This window comes from Carlito syrichta, unplaced genomic scaffold, assembly GCF_000164805.1.
Source record: "Carlito syrichta isolate Samal-C Ts95f unplaced genomic scaffold, Tarsius_syrichta-2.0.1 Scaffold307212, whole genome shotgun sequence".
NCBI classification, from domain to species: domain Eukaryota; kingdom Metazoa; phylum Chordata; class Mammalia; order Primates; family Tarsiidae; genus Carlito; species Carlito syrichta.
This window is the reverse complement of record NW_007251308.1, coordinates 853724-865157: the sequence shown is the minus strand read 5'-3', so window position 1 is coordinate 865157 and position 11434 is coordinate 853724. Positions and strand designations below refer to the sequence as shown.

Genomic DNA, 11434 nt, shown 5'->3' with positions numbered 1-11434 from the left:
TAATTTATACTCACACTAACATTTATAAGCATGTATCTGCTTCATTACAATCTCACAAAATTGCACATTTATCAAAAAAGTTTACTCTTTCACAATATGTTAGGAGCAAAATAATATCTTGTGCACTTAATATAGTCAGTGCATTCAAATGCTTTCAAAAAGAAATATCATGTACCAGAGATAGATAAATGGAATAACAGTTGTACCTCTGTACTAGGTGCTTTTTATTATTATCACTTCACAATAATACCAGAAAGAGTATCTCCTAATATAAATGAGAAATGAGGTTCTGAGAGATTAAATATTTTTTCTTTTTTTTTCAAATCAACAGATCTTTTATTGCATCATTAAAATGTGACAAATAGGTCTTAGAAATCATCTGGCATCTTGTTTTTGCAGCTGGACAATTCTTAGATCTTATTCATCCGCCTGCTGAACTGTTCCTTTCTCAGAGACAGAGATATCAACCAAAAATTTTCTGCTATTCTTGTTTTTAACTGTTGTGGCTTGCTGAATCAAAGCAGCTGAATTTGAAGCAAGCTCAATGTTATTTCCTTCAAGAACTAATTCATCTTTCTGGGTCTGAGATACAGAACAAGTAATACCTGGCCTCATCTGAACCCTGCGGATGTATTTTTTGCTCTCCAAATTCCGAATTTCCACAAAAGACCCATTCTCCTGGATAACAACGTTGACAGGGAAGTGAGAATACACAGACCTCATCTTGTAACGGAAGGCCAGTGTAACACCCTTGATCATGTTGTGCACATGACTGCAAATAGTGTGGAAAGTGGCCAGTTCCTTTCTGTTTCCCCACCACTTGTCAACTCGGAGCCTCTTCTTTTTCTTTCCAACGAGACTGAGTTCTACATTGATGTGATTGAAGTCCTTCCGTAGGGTTCCTCTGGGACCCTTCCCTGATAACTGTGCATCCCTTAAGGGTGATGTAGACATTTTCTGGGATGTTGACAGTTTGCTGAGAATGGTTTTCATTCTTGCAGTAAATGCAGCAAAGAGTTAATTTTTCAATAAATATAACCACTGGTCAAGTTTGGTCTAGGATTAAGTAGTACAGATTTATTTTTGAAAACTAGGTGTAGAATGTTTTGTTAGGAGCAAATTTTGCAAAGAAGTCTCAGGATAACATTCAAGGAATATAGAAAGGTACATCTTAATATAATTATCCAACTTGGTGATCTATTCCACATCTTTATATGATTATCCAACTTGGTGATTGATTCATCAAAACAAATAACTTTTTTCCTCTCAAAGAACATATAGTGTATTAAAGAAGGTAAACAATGAATATAAGTAATTATCATCCAAAATAGCATGTTGTAACACAAAGTAAGGAAAGTGGAAAGATAACAGCTGCTCAGAGAAGAGGTTTTCTAGGTTTGAGATTTTGATGGTGGATCAGAGGTAAAACATGTAGAAGGCAGGATATGGCCACATATAGACATGTAAAGGTAGCATGCAAATAAGTTTGCTAACACTGAGGATCTGTGTAGCTAGGTTATGGCAGGATTATACATCTGCATTTTTCAAGTATTTCAGACACCGGAGATTGGAAGTATGAAGACAAAGATGCACCTCATGAGTCCTTCCATGTTGGGAGGATGTCTTGGAGGTTGGTAGACAAGAAAGTTGAGGTTAACCAAGAAAGATGAGAAATAGAAAAGCTTCTACTTCCTTCTTCTTGATCATAATAATTTTGAGCATAGTATGTACTAATCTGTTTTTATGTTATATGTGCAATATGTAGATTATTTTATGTGTATAATAGCTATCAAATCATTATATAATCCTGGGGGAGTCAGTGTGCATGAATAATTTGAAAAAGCCTGTTTTATTAGACTCAAAGTGGAAGAGGAGAAATTAGTAAGTGAACACTAGGTTGGAGTGGGAGAGATAGAGGGTAGATTCAGAAACATAACTAAGATGTCTTCTTTGTGTCCTTCTTCGATATAGCTAGTATCTGTGGCCTCGAGAAGAAGAAGCTGCAGGCAGAAACTAAAGGAGATATTCTCAAAGAGGCCACTGTGAGGTACAGAGCACACACAGGACTGCTTAAGGATCTAAGCAACTAAGTGATCACATAAAGAGACGTGGGTTTCCTCTTCTTATCCTTAGAGCACGACATAACTGTAATTCTTGAAAATGCTATTACTGTCAAATTCAGTTGCCCTTAGCAATATGTGGCTATTCAAAATTAAAATAATTAATTAAAAACTCAAACTTAGCCTTATTTGTGCTCAATAGCTGATTGGAGTTAATGGTTACCATATTGAACAGTGTAGATATAAAGAAGTTTCATAACCACAGAAAGTTCTATTGGGCAGAGATAGAATTTGAACACAGGGTTGAGTGGAGCAACAAACAAGCTGTGATGCTTGGTGGGAGACTGGAAAGCAGAGGGACATGACAGTACAACAGTGAAGACTGGAAAGACATTAAGGACCATTGAGAGCACTTTTAGAGTCAGTGTAGTTTATGCTATGGGCATTGTTGCTAATGTGCCCCCACTTACATAACTATGAAGCTTGAGTTCTAAGAGTAAGTGTGATTAAGCAAGAGGTTATATTTTATACTTTGAGAACAAACAAATGAAGAAGAGTAAACCCCCCTAACCTCAGTCAACAATAGTGAGCAGTATTACAAGTACTACTAGCAGTAGCTAACATATATTGCATATAGACTAATTGGTAGACACAGTGCTGAGTGCTTTGAATATATTGACTCACTGAATCCTCATAGCAGCTATAAGAGATTGATACTCAAAGTACCCAAACTTTCAGATAAGGAAACAAAAGAAAGGTCACATAATACAGAATCTGTAGCTCCAGGAACCATACTCTTAGTCACAATAAAAATGGAAATGACTAATTATTGATAGCATATCGACAGAGGTCAAGACATATTCTGAAAGAAATGAAGACACATCCATGAAAAGTAATTAATACTGAAATACATTTAATTCATAGTTTGGTTAGTCTGAATAAAAAAATTAAAAAGTAAAAAAAAAATACATAAAATCAAAGTCAGAAAAGCATGATTAAAGAAAACAGTTGAGTAAGTATAGATTTCACACAGATGTAACAACAAACCAGTGAGTACATGACTCATATAATAATGAAACGAATGAACCTCAAAATGTAATTTCTGTAATGATTCAGAGCAAGGATAGCAAAGATGTGTTAATTTCCTAGGCCACCTCTGACTGATTGTGATGCTGGAGTAGAGCTGTGTTAAGAATTGTGAGACTCAATAGGAATGCATACAGTAATTAATGAGTAATATCTACCTTAGTTGGGGAAGGTAGATACCCTGCATGTATATCAAATATCTGCCATTCCTGATTTGGAGAGATGTGGAAGATGACATTTCAGGTTAGAAGCAAAACTTCCTTAAAAGGCAACTAGTTAACATTTATGTGCATACTCCTGCACGTTAAAAATGGTCTAATTTTGAAGAAACAATGTATACCACAGAGCCAAAAGATAATACTGTAGTTAATGTTCAAAACGGAAGCTATATTAATGTTTAATAATTCTATTGTCATTACAAATGTAGGAATTGGTCTGTCATTGAATTGGAAAATTTTAACTCTATTTCATTCTTCTTGTTTTCATGAGTAGACACTCAATTTTTTTGCTGAGGTGGTGAAGAAAAGTAGGAACTGGCATGATAACAGCTCACAGTGTTTGTCACTTCCCTAAGAGATGTAGGTAGTCCTTGATATAGTCTCTGTTCCCATCTGTATTGACATTTTTTTCACTCTATCAGTGATGAGTGTTTAGGAGGTTGAGTGAGTACTGAGGCAAAATGAAAGGCACTATTTCTTCAATTCATTCTGTCCTCACAAAAGGCTCAGCCTTTGGTAAGCCCTTTATTGGCCACTTATAACTCTTCTCTTTTTAGCATAGCTGGCAATATTTATACAGTAGCTTTTGGTAGAGAGCCATGAAGTATCATGTAACTCAATGTAGCTCAGTAGAGATAAAAAGGTTGATTGGATTTTGTTCATTCTCTGTCCTAACTGTGACAAGTGCAACATTTGAAGAGGTAAAATTATTATCAGAAAAGCAATGCACCTCTCTCTCTCTCTCTTTCTCTCTCTTTTAGAACATGGGTGGGAGGATCCTCATACACTCTCCTGTTGTGTCAGTACCTTTGCCAGGACTCTTTGGTATCATGAGTCATTATGGATGTGAGTCCTTGGTGGATCAGTTTATGGATTGTGTTGTTTACATACCCCTAGCTTGTACTAAATACTCATATTCAGGATATATTTGTTGATTTGAATTTAATGTAGCTTTTATACTTTCATATGTATATTATCCATACAACATTAAACAATATACCAAGTACCTATTGCCTGGAGAATATTAATGGTGTTACTCAGAAAGTGTCAAGGCACGGCTATGATGGAAGATCAATTTTTACTTAGGTATTTATTTATTTATTTATTTATTTATTTATTTATTTATTGAGTCAGAGTCTTGCTGTTTCGCCCAGGCTAGAGTGCAATGACATGCTCACAACCACCGCAGCCTCGAGCTGCTGGGCTCAGGTGATCCTTCCACCTCAGGTTTCCAAGCAGCTGGAAATACAGGCATGTGCCACCATGTCTGGCTAATTGTTTGATTTATTGTAGAGAGAAGGGCTCACCATGTTGCCCAGGTTGGTCTCAAACCTGTGGGTTCAGGCAATCCTCTCGCCCCTACCTTCCAAAGTGCTGCAATTATGTGAGTCACTGCACCCATATTTTGGTTTTCAAACAGGAAGAGTTTTGTTACTTCCAATGGTTATTATGACTCCTCTTACATACCAAAGCAAAAACAAACCACACCACCAATCAACCAACACAAACCATATATCCCCAGAGAATACAGGTAATCATTCAAAAACATTCCCAACATTAACAAAGAGTCTCAAAATTGAAAGATTATCTTGCCAGGAAGTTAAACTTGAATTAAGACTGAATATGGATACCCAAACTGGTTAAAAATCCAACAAAAAAGAGAACTACAGGCCAATATCCCTTATGAACATAGATGTAAAAATCTTCAGCAAGATTCTAGCAAATCAGATCCAAAAACAGATCTCAAAATCATCCACCATGACCAAGTAGGCTTCATCCCCAGGATGCAGGACTAGATCAACATTTGCAAGACCATAAATGTAATTAAATACACCAACAGATGTAAAAACAAGAACCAAATGATTATATCATTCGATGCAGAAGAAGCTTTTGATAAAATCCAGCATCCCTTCTTGATAAAATCCCTCAAACACCTAGGTATAGAAGAAACATACCTCAAAATAGTAAGTGCCATCTATGGTAAACCCACAGCTAACATAGTGCTAAATGGAGAGAAACTGGAAACATTTCCCCTGAAAATTGGAACAAGGCAAGGTTGTCTGCTCTCACCCCTCTTGTTCAGCATAGTGTTGAAAGTCTTAGTTAGGGCAGTTAGACAAGAGAAAGAAATCATGGGTATCAAAACAGGAAAAGAGGAAGTCAAGTTATCCCTCTTTGCTGCCAATAAAATATTATACTTTGAAAATCCAAAAGAATCTGTCAAAAACCTACTTGCACTGATAAAGGACTTTGGCAAAATCTCGGGGTACAAAATAAATGTGCAAAAGACAGTTGCATTCTTATACACCAACAACAAGCATGCAAAGAACAAATTAAAAAGCACAATCCCATTCACAATAACCACACACACACAAAAATGAAATACCTTGGCATCTTCTTAACAAGAGAAGTGAAAGACCTTTACAATGAAAATTACAAAATGCTGCTCAAAGAAATCCAAGAAGACACAACAAATGGAAAAATATTTCATGCTCATGGATAGGAAGAATCAACATTGTTAAAATGTCCATCCTACCAAAGGCAATCTACAGATTCAACGCAATATCCATTAAGCTACCAACATTGTTTTTCTCAGACATGGAAATGACTATTGGAAAAATAAATGACCATAAATAGCCAAAACAATCCTTAGCAAAAGAAACAAAGCAAGAGGCATCACACATCCTGACTTTAAACTTTACTATAAGGCTAAAGCAATCAAAACAGCCTGATATTGGTACAAGAACAGGCATATAGACCAATGGAACAGGATAGAGATTCCAGAAGCAAAACCTCAATTTCTCAACCTACCCATCTTTGACAAAGCCTCTAACAACAACCACTGGGGAGAGGAGAACCCATTCAGTAAATGGTGCTGGGAAAAATGGTTGATCACATGTAGAAGATTGAAACAGAACCTCTACCTATCACCATACACAAAAATTAACTCTAAATGAATCAAAGACCTAAACGCAAAACCTCAAACTATAAGAATCTTAGAAAATGCAGGAGACACCCTTATGGAAATTGGAACTGGCAACCAATTCCTCATCAAAAACCTGATCAAAAAAAGTGCCCATACCATAAGAAATAAGATAGACAAGTGGGACCTCATCAAACTGATGAGCTCTGCTAAGCAAAAGAAACCATCAAGAGAGCAGGGAGACAGCCCACAGAATGGGAACAAATATTTGTCAACTGTATATCTGACAAAGACCTAACTCAAATACACCAAAAGGAAAAAAACAAACAGCCCCATTAAAAAGTGGACAAAAGGCATGAATAAACACTTCTCAAAAGAAGATATACAGACAGCCAACAGACATGAAAAAGTGCTCACTAATCATCAGAGAAATGCAAATCAAAACCACATTGAGATACCACCTAACCTCAGTAAGAATGGCCTTCATTAATAAAACAATCGATGCTGGCAAGAATGTGGGAAAAAGGAACGCTGCTGGTGGGAATGCAAACTAGTGCAACCTCTTTGAAGATAGTGTGGCGATTTCTGAAAGAACTAGAAACTGATCTTCCATATGACCCAGCAATTCTCTCCATTGGGAATATACTCAGAGGAACTCAAGTCATTCTACTAAAAAGATACCTGCACACGCATGTTTATTCCAGCTCTATTCACAATAGCAAAAATATGGAACCAACCATGCTACTCATCAAAGCTGGACTGGATAAAAAAATGTGGTACCTATACACAGTGGGATATTATGCAGCCATAAAGAAGGACAAACATATTGACTTCACAGCAAATTGGATGGATTTAGAGTCTATCGTACTCAGTGATCTATCACAGAAACAAAGAGCAGAGTACCAAATATTCTCGCTCATAAGTGGACCTTGAACAATTATCGTAATACTATAAGAAAGGGCTTGGCAATAGTGGGAAACTGCTGGGGAGTGTGGAATTGGCAGTTCAGGGAAACTGCCAGGGGAAGAAGGGGTACGCCTCATCAACAAGGGTGCCTACATAATGAATGTTTGTATATCTAACCCTGAATTGTACCCTACATCTTTAAAATAAAAATAATTAAAAAAAAAGACTGAATATGGGTCCTGCAGCAGGAATCTTATATCCAGGCATGAAAAGGATGGTATTAGACTATGACAGAAGGCCCCCAAATGGCTGTCAGGAAAAATTCAGACAATGATAATTTAGTCACACTACTTAAGAATTACCATTGATTCCTAGTAACAAAATTGTAAAGATTAAATAATGGTATACCTTCTAAAGTATTGTCTTTAAATGTGTATAATAAAGTATACATAGCTTTTAAAAAACCCGAGAAACCAGATAATGACCCAGTTCACGATATTCTTTACAGTTCATGAAAATGTGAACTGGTTGATTTTGAATAGTTTTGAATGTTGTGAAAATAACTATTTTTTCTGATTTTGTTCTGATGCTTTGTATTTTTAAAGGAGTTCTGAACAAAGTTAGAACTAAGTGATATGTCACTATGAAGAGACAAATCAGAAATACTGTAAAAACATACACACGCACATGCACACATACACACTTTCCAATAGACTATGATGAATATAATATAATCTAGTGCCTACCATTAATTTTGGAGTAAGGGCAAGGCAATGGTGTTATCCTCAATAAAAGAAGGGAAACAGAGATTCTTGACACAGTCAGAATTAAGCATTAATAATGTCTCCTGTTTATGTCTTAATTGGGTGTGATTTGCCTCTGATAGCACCTTTCATGATCAGTACAGTGGGCACCTATGTGTTCCATTTGAGTTGTCCATTGTTCTAATTATTCTTGCATGCTGGTCATCTGCAATGCATATTAAATAATGCCAGCCACGCATTCTGAAAAGACACAACATGCTTAAATATATTATAGATATGTTATTAGCCAGGGATTGCTTTTTACTCTTCAGATTGTAGAAAGCTGTGCGGCTATTTTACATTGACAGGCATTTGTATTGATTGGAGGGGGAAAGAAAGTGCTCATTACAGAGCTGCTAGCAGCGTAATTATAGAGTGGCACCCATGCTGGGGTGTGTTAGGAACCACGTTCCTATTTAGCACTATGTAGCATGTAACACTGGTAGCTTAGTGGAATACACTCTTTGTACTTGTAATTGCTTGCAATTAGACTAAGATAGCAGGTATCTTTTTTTTTCTACCTGTCAGAATTCTGATGTTGGACATTGGATTGATTTGCAATACTTAAAATTGTTTGCTTGTAAAAATCCATAGAATAGAATTTGCTTCTTTTTAAACTTTGACCCAATGGTTGAGACCTCAGTTTGAATCTAGTTTCTGACACTTACTAGCTCTGTGAGCTTAAGGAAATTTCTTAATCTTTCCAAGCCTCAGTTTTCTTATCTGAAGAGTGGGGTTAACAAAAACAGTCCTTGGAATATTTATGAAATGAATAAATTCTGAAGGCAGAGTACTAAGTGTGTGCAAAATAGTAGCTGAAATAATGTTTCATAATGATTATGGCATGTGAATCAAGTCAACACAGAATCTAAATTATTTTTCATTTTGAGATGTCATCTTCTCACTGGTGACCTAACGTTCTACCAATATGTTTTCTGTACTATCAATAGAAATCAGCGTGTTAGGTTACTATCTAATTTTCTTAAGATATTTAAAAATTCTGCTGTCTAGGCTCACATTCTTATATGTTCTTGAAACCCTGTCTATTCTGCTGAACTTCCCTTTTCCTGTGATTAGATTTCCTATTCATTTGCCAAATTGCTGGAGTTTCATGCTTCTGAAAGCAAATTTGGATACTGATCCAGCACAACTTGGGATTCTTGACCAGTCAACAACTGGTATGTTCACAGCCTTTCTTCTATGGAAATGCAGACGGTAAAAGAGTGAACAATTTGCCTCTGAGTGAACTGAACTGCTTCAAATCTCAGATGCTGTGTTTCATCTCCTATTTCTCATAGAAATTCTGGTTTTGGAATTAAGGCAGAGAATTTTTAGAGTCATCGATAGTGCTAACATTTTCTCTCTCGAAGTCTATATTTAGCAGGGTTTCATGCTTCTAACAGAGGTTTCAGGATTCTCTGCTGGGCTGTACAGAGTTTAGGGGATGATGACAAACTCTGGAGGAGCAGCTAGCTCTGGAACCCAGTTCTAGTTCTGTCACTTCTAAGTTGTGTGGGAAGTAGCCCGTTACTTAGAGTTCTGGAGCTTCAGTGTTCTCCATTTATGCATTGGCTGTAATCATAGCTACTTCTTGGGTGTTTTTGAGGTGAGAAGTAAATGAGAAAATACGTATAAAGAAGCCAGCAGAATATCTTCCACTTTTCCTGTGATTTGCCTTTTCATATTCCAGTGATAAGGAAGTCCCCTAAAGTTATTTTCCCCTGCTGACAGAGTACAGACTACATTTGAGGAGCTGTGAGGTGTGTGTCAAACGAAAAACATTTCAGCTCTCTCCCTTATGTATCAGGATTTATATGTATACATTGCTGAAGAAAGGGCTTTGCACTCTACTCAGAATACAATGCTTATCTCTGTATATTGACAAGATTCTTGGAAACATATTAATGGCAAAATATAAAACTTTAAGACCTTTACATTCATTCATTTACATCATACATTATTTACCTGATATCGGGCAAGTCATTTAAATTCTATCCCTTAGATGAAATTCATCTGCCCCTTTATCTGAAAACAGTTAAAAGTCTCAAAGTTCCTCCTGTGAATTCTGGCATCCCAGAGCATAGCAAAACAACTTGTAGATGGGACAGAACACAGTTTATTGCTCATTGCAGTAAAGGAAAGCACTACCTTGAGGGAGTCTATCTTAATATCTCAGACAGAGAAGGCCCGAGTCAGAATACCAATGAATTTTTGAAGTCTAGTTTAAGGTAGATCTGTCAATGCAGGGACTTGACTAGGATTGAGCAAGAATCATGAAACAAAGGTTTAGGATTATTGAATAGAGGAAGGTGTTTTGAGGCAAGATGTTCAAAGAGTCTTGAGGTATAAACGGGTATTTGATGCTTTCTGTTGAAGAGTTGATGAGTCTTTCAGGAAGTTCCTGGAAAAAGAAGTAAAGTTATTTGCAACTTTTATCTCCCTGAGCAAGAATCCTCGGAAATAGTAAAGTTCTCTTTAAAAAGACAGTTCAATAGTAAATGTTAATGTAGCTACCCGTCAGACTAGTAAAATGAATACCTTTGATTGGTGGCAATGATAACAAAGGGGTCTTCTTAAATACTGAAAATGTGAAATGTTACAGTTTTTCTTTAGATAATCTAGTATCCTCTTTTAGATACACACAAGAATATATATTTATATATTATTTAAGGTAGTAAAAATTGAAAGTAAAATGAATATCCATCAATAGGAAAACACATTATGGTATACTCAACTATAGAATTGTATGCAGTGAATAAAATATGAAATTAAAGCTGTACTAGTCTTATTGGAAGGATTTGCATAAGTACTGTTGAAGTAAATAAGTATAAAAGGACCCAGTTTCTTGTAAAATTTTAAAAAAATCTACACATTTGTACGTGTACGTATTGTGGAAGACAAAATGCACAGAACAATTAAGAGGATCGTTTTATTAGTCAGGCTATTGCAATCGATAGAATGTTTATTAATACAGGGCATCTCAAAAAAAAAAAGCGCTCAAACAAACAAAAAGGATGGGGGAATAAAAGAAGTCTGGGTTTTATAAAGACAAAGAAACAAGAAAATTATGAAGGAAGAAGAAGGACTTTTGAGTCCTGAGGAGGGATTCAAGTGGGTCTTTCTGAATAAAATGGGAGACGGAGAGGTGACTTTTTGAGATTACAAAGGGCTATAGAGTGTGTTCTCAACCACAACTGCTTTGTGACAGCATAGGACTCAGAGTTCAACATTGTCTGCGTGTTTAAATGAATTTGTGTGTGTGATGAGTATGTTTATATGTATATTTGTATATACACGTGTATACACAATGAGATAAGAGTTGAGTACTATGGAAGTTCAAGAGAAGAAACCAAGTAAAAAAGGGGAAAAAAATCACTTCTCCAAAAAAACATATGATCATATTACTCCTTTATATATAATTATACATAAATGCGGTCA

The 11434-nt window shown here is 36.1% G+C and overlaps 1 pseudogene; it reads right to left on the bottom strand.

The window, feature by feature from the left end:
* Window positions 1–417: 417 nt before the first annotated feature.
* LOC103266517 lies at window positions 418–6774 on the bottom strand (annotated as a pseudogene).
* Between the last annotated feature and the right edge of the window lie 4660 nt (window positions 6775–11434).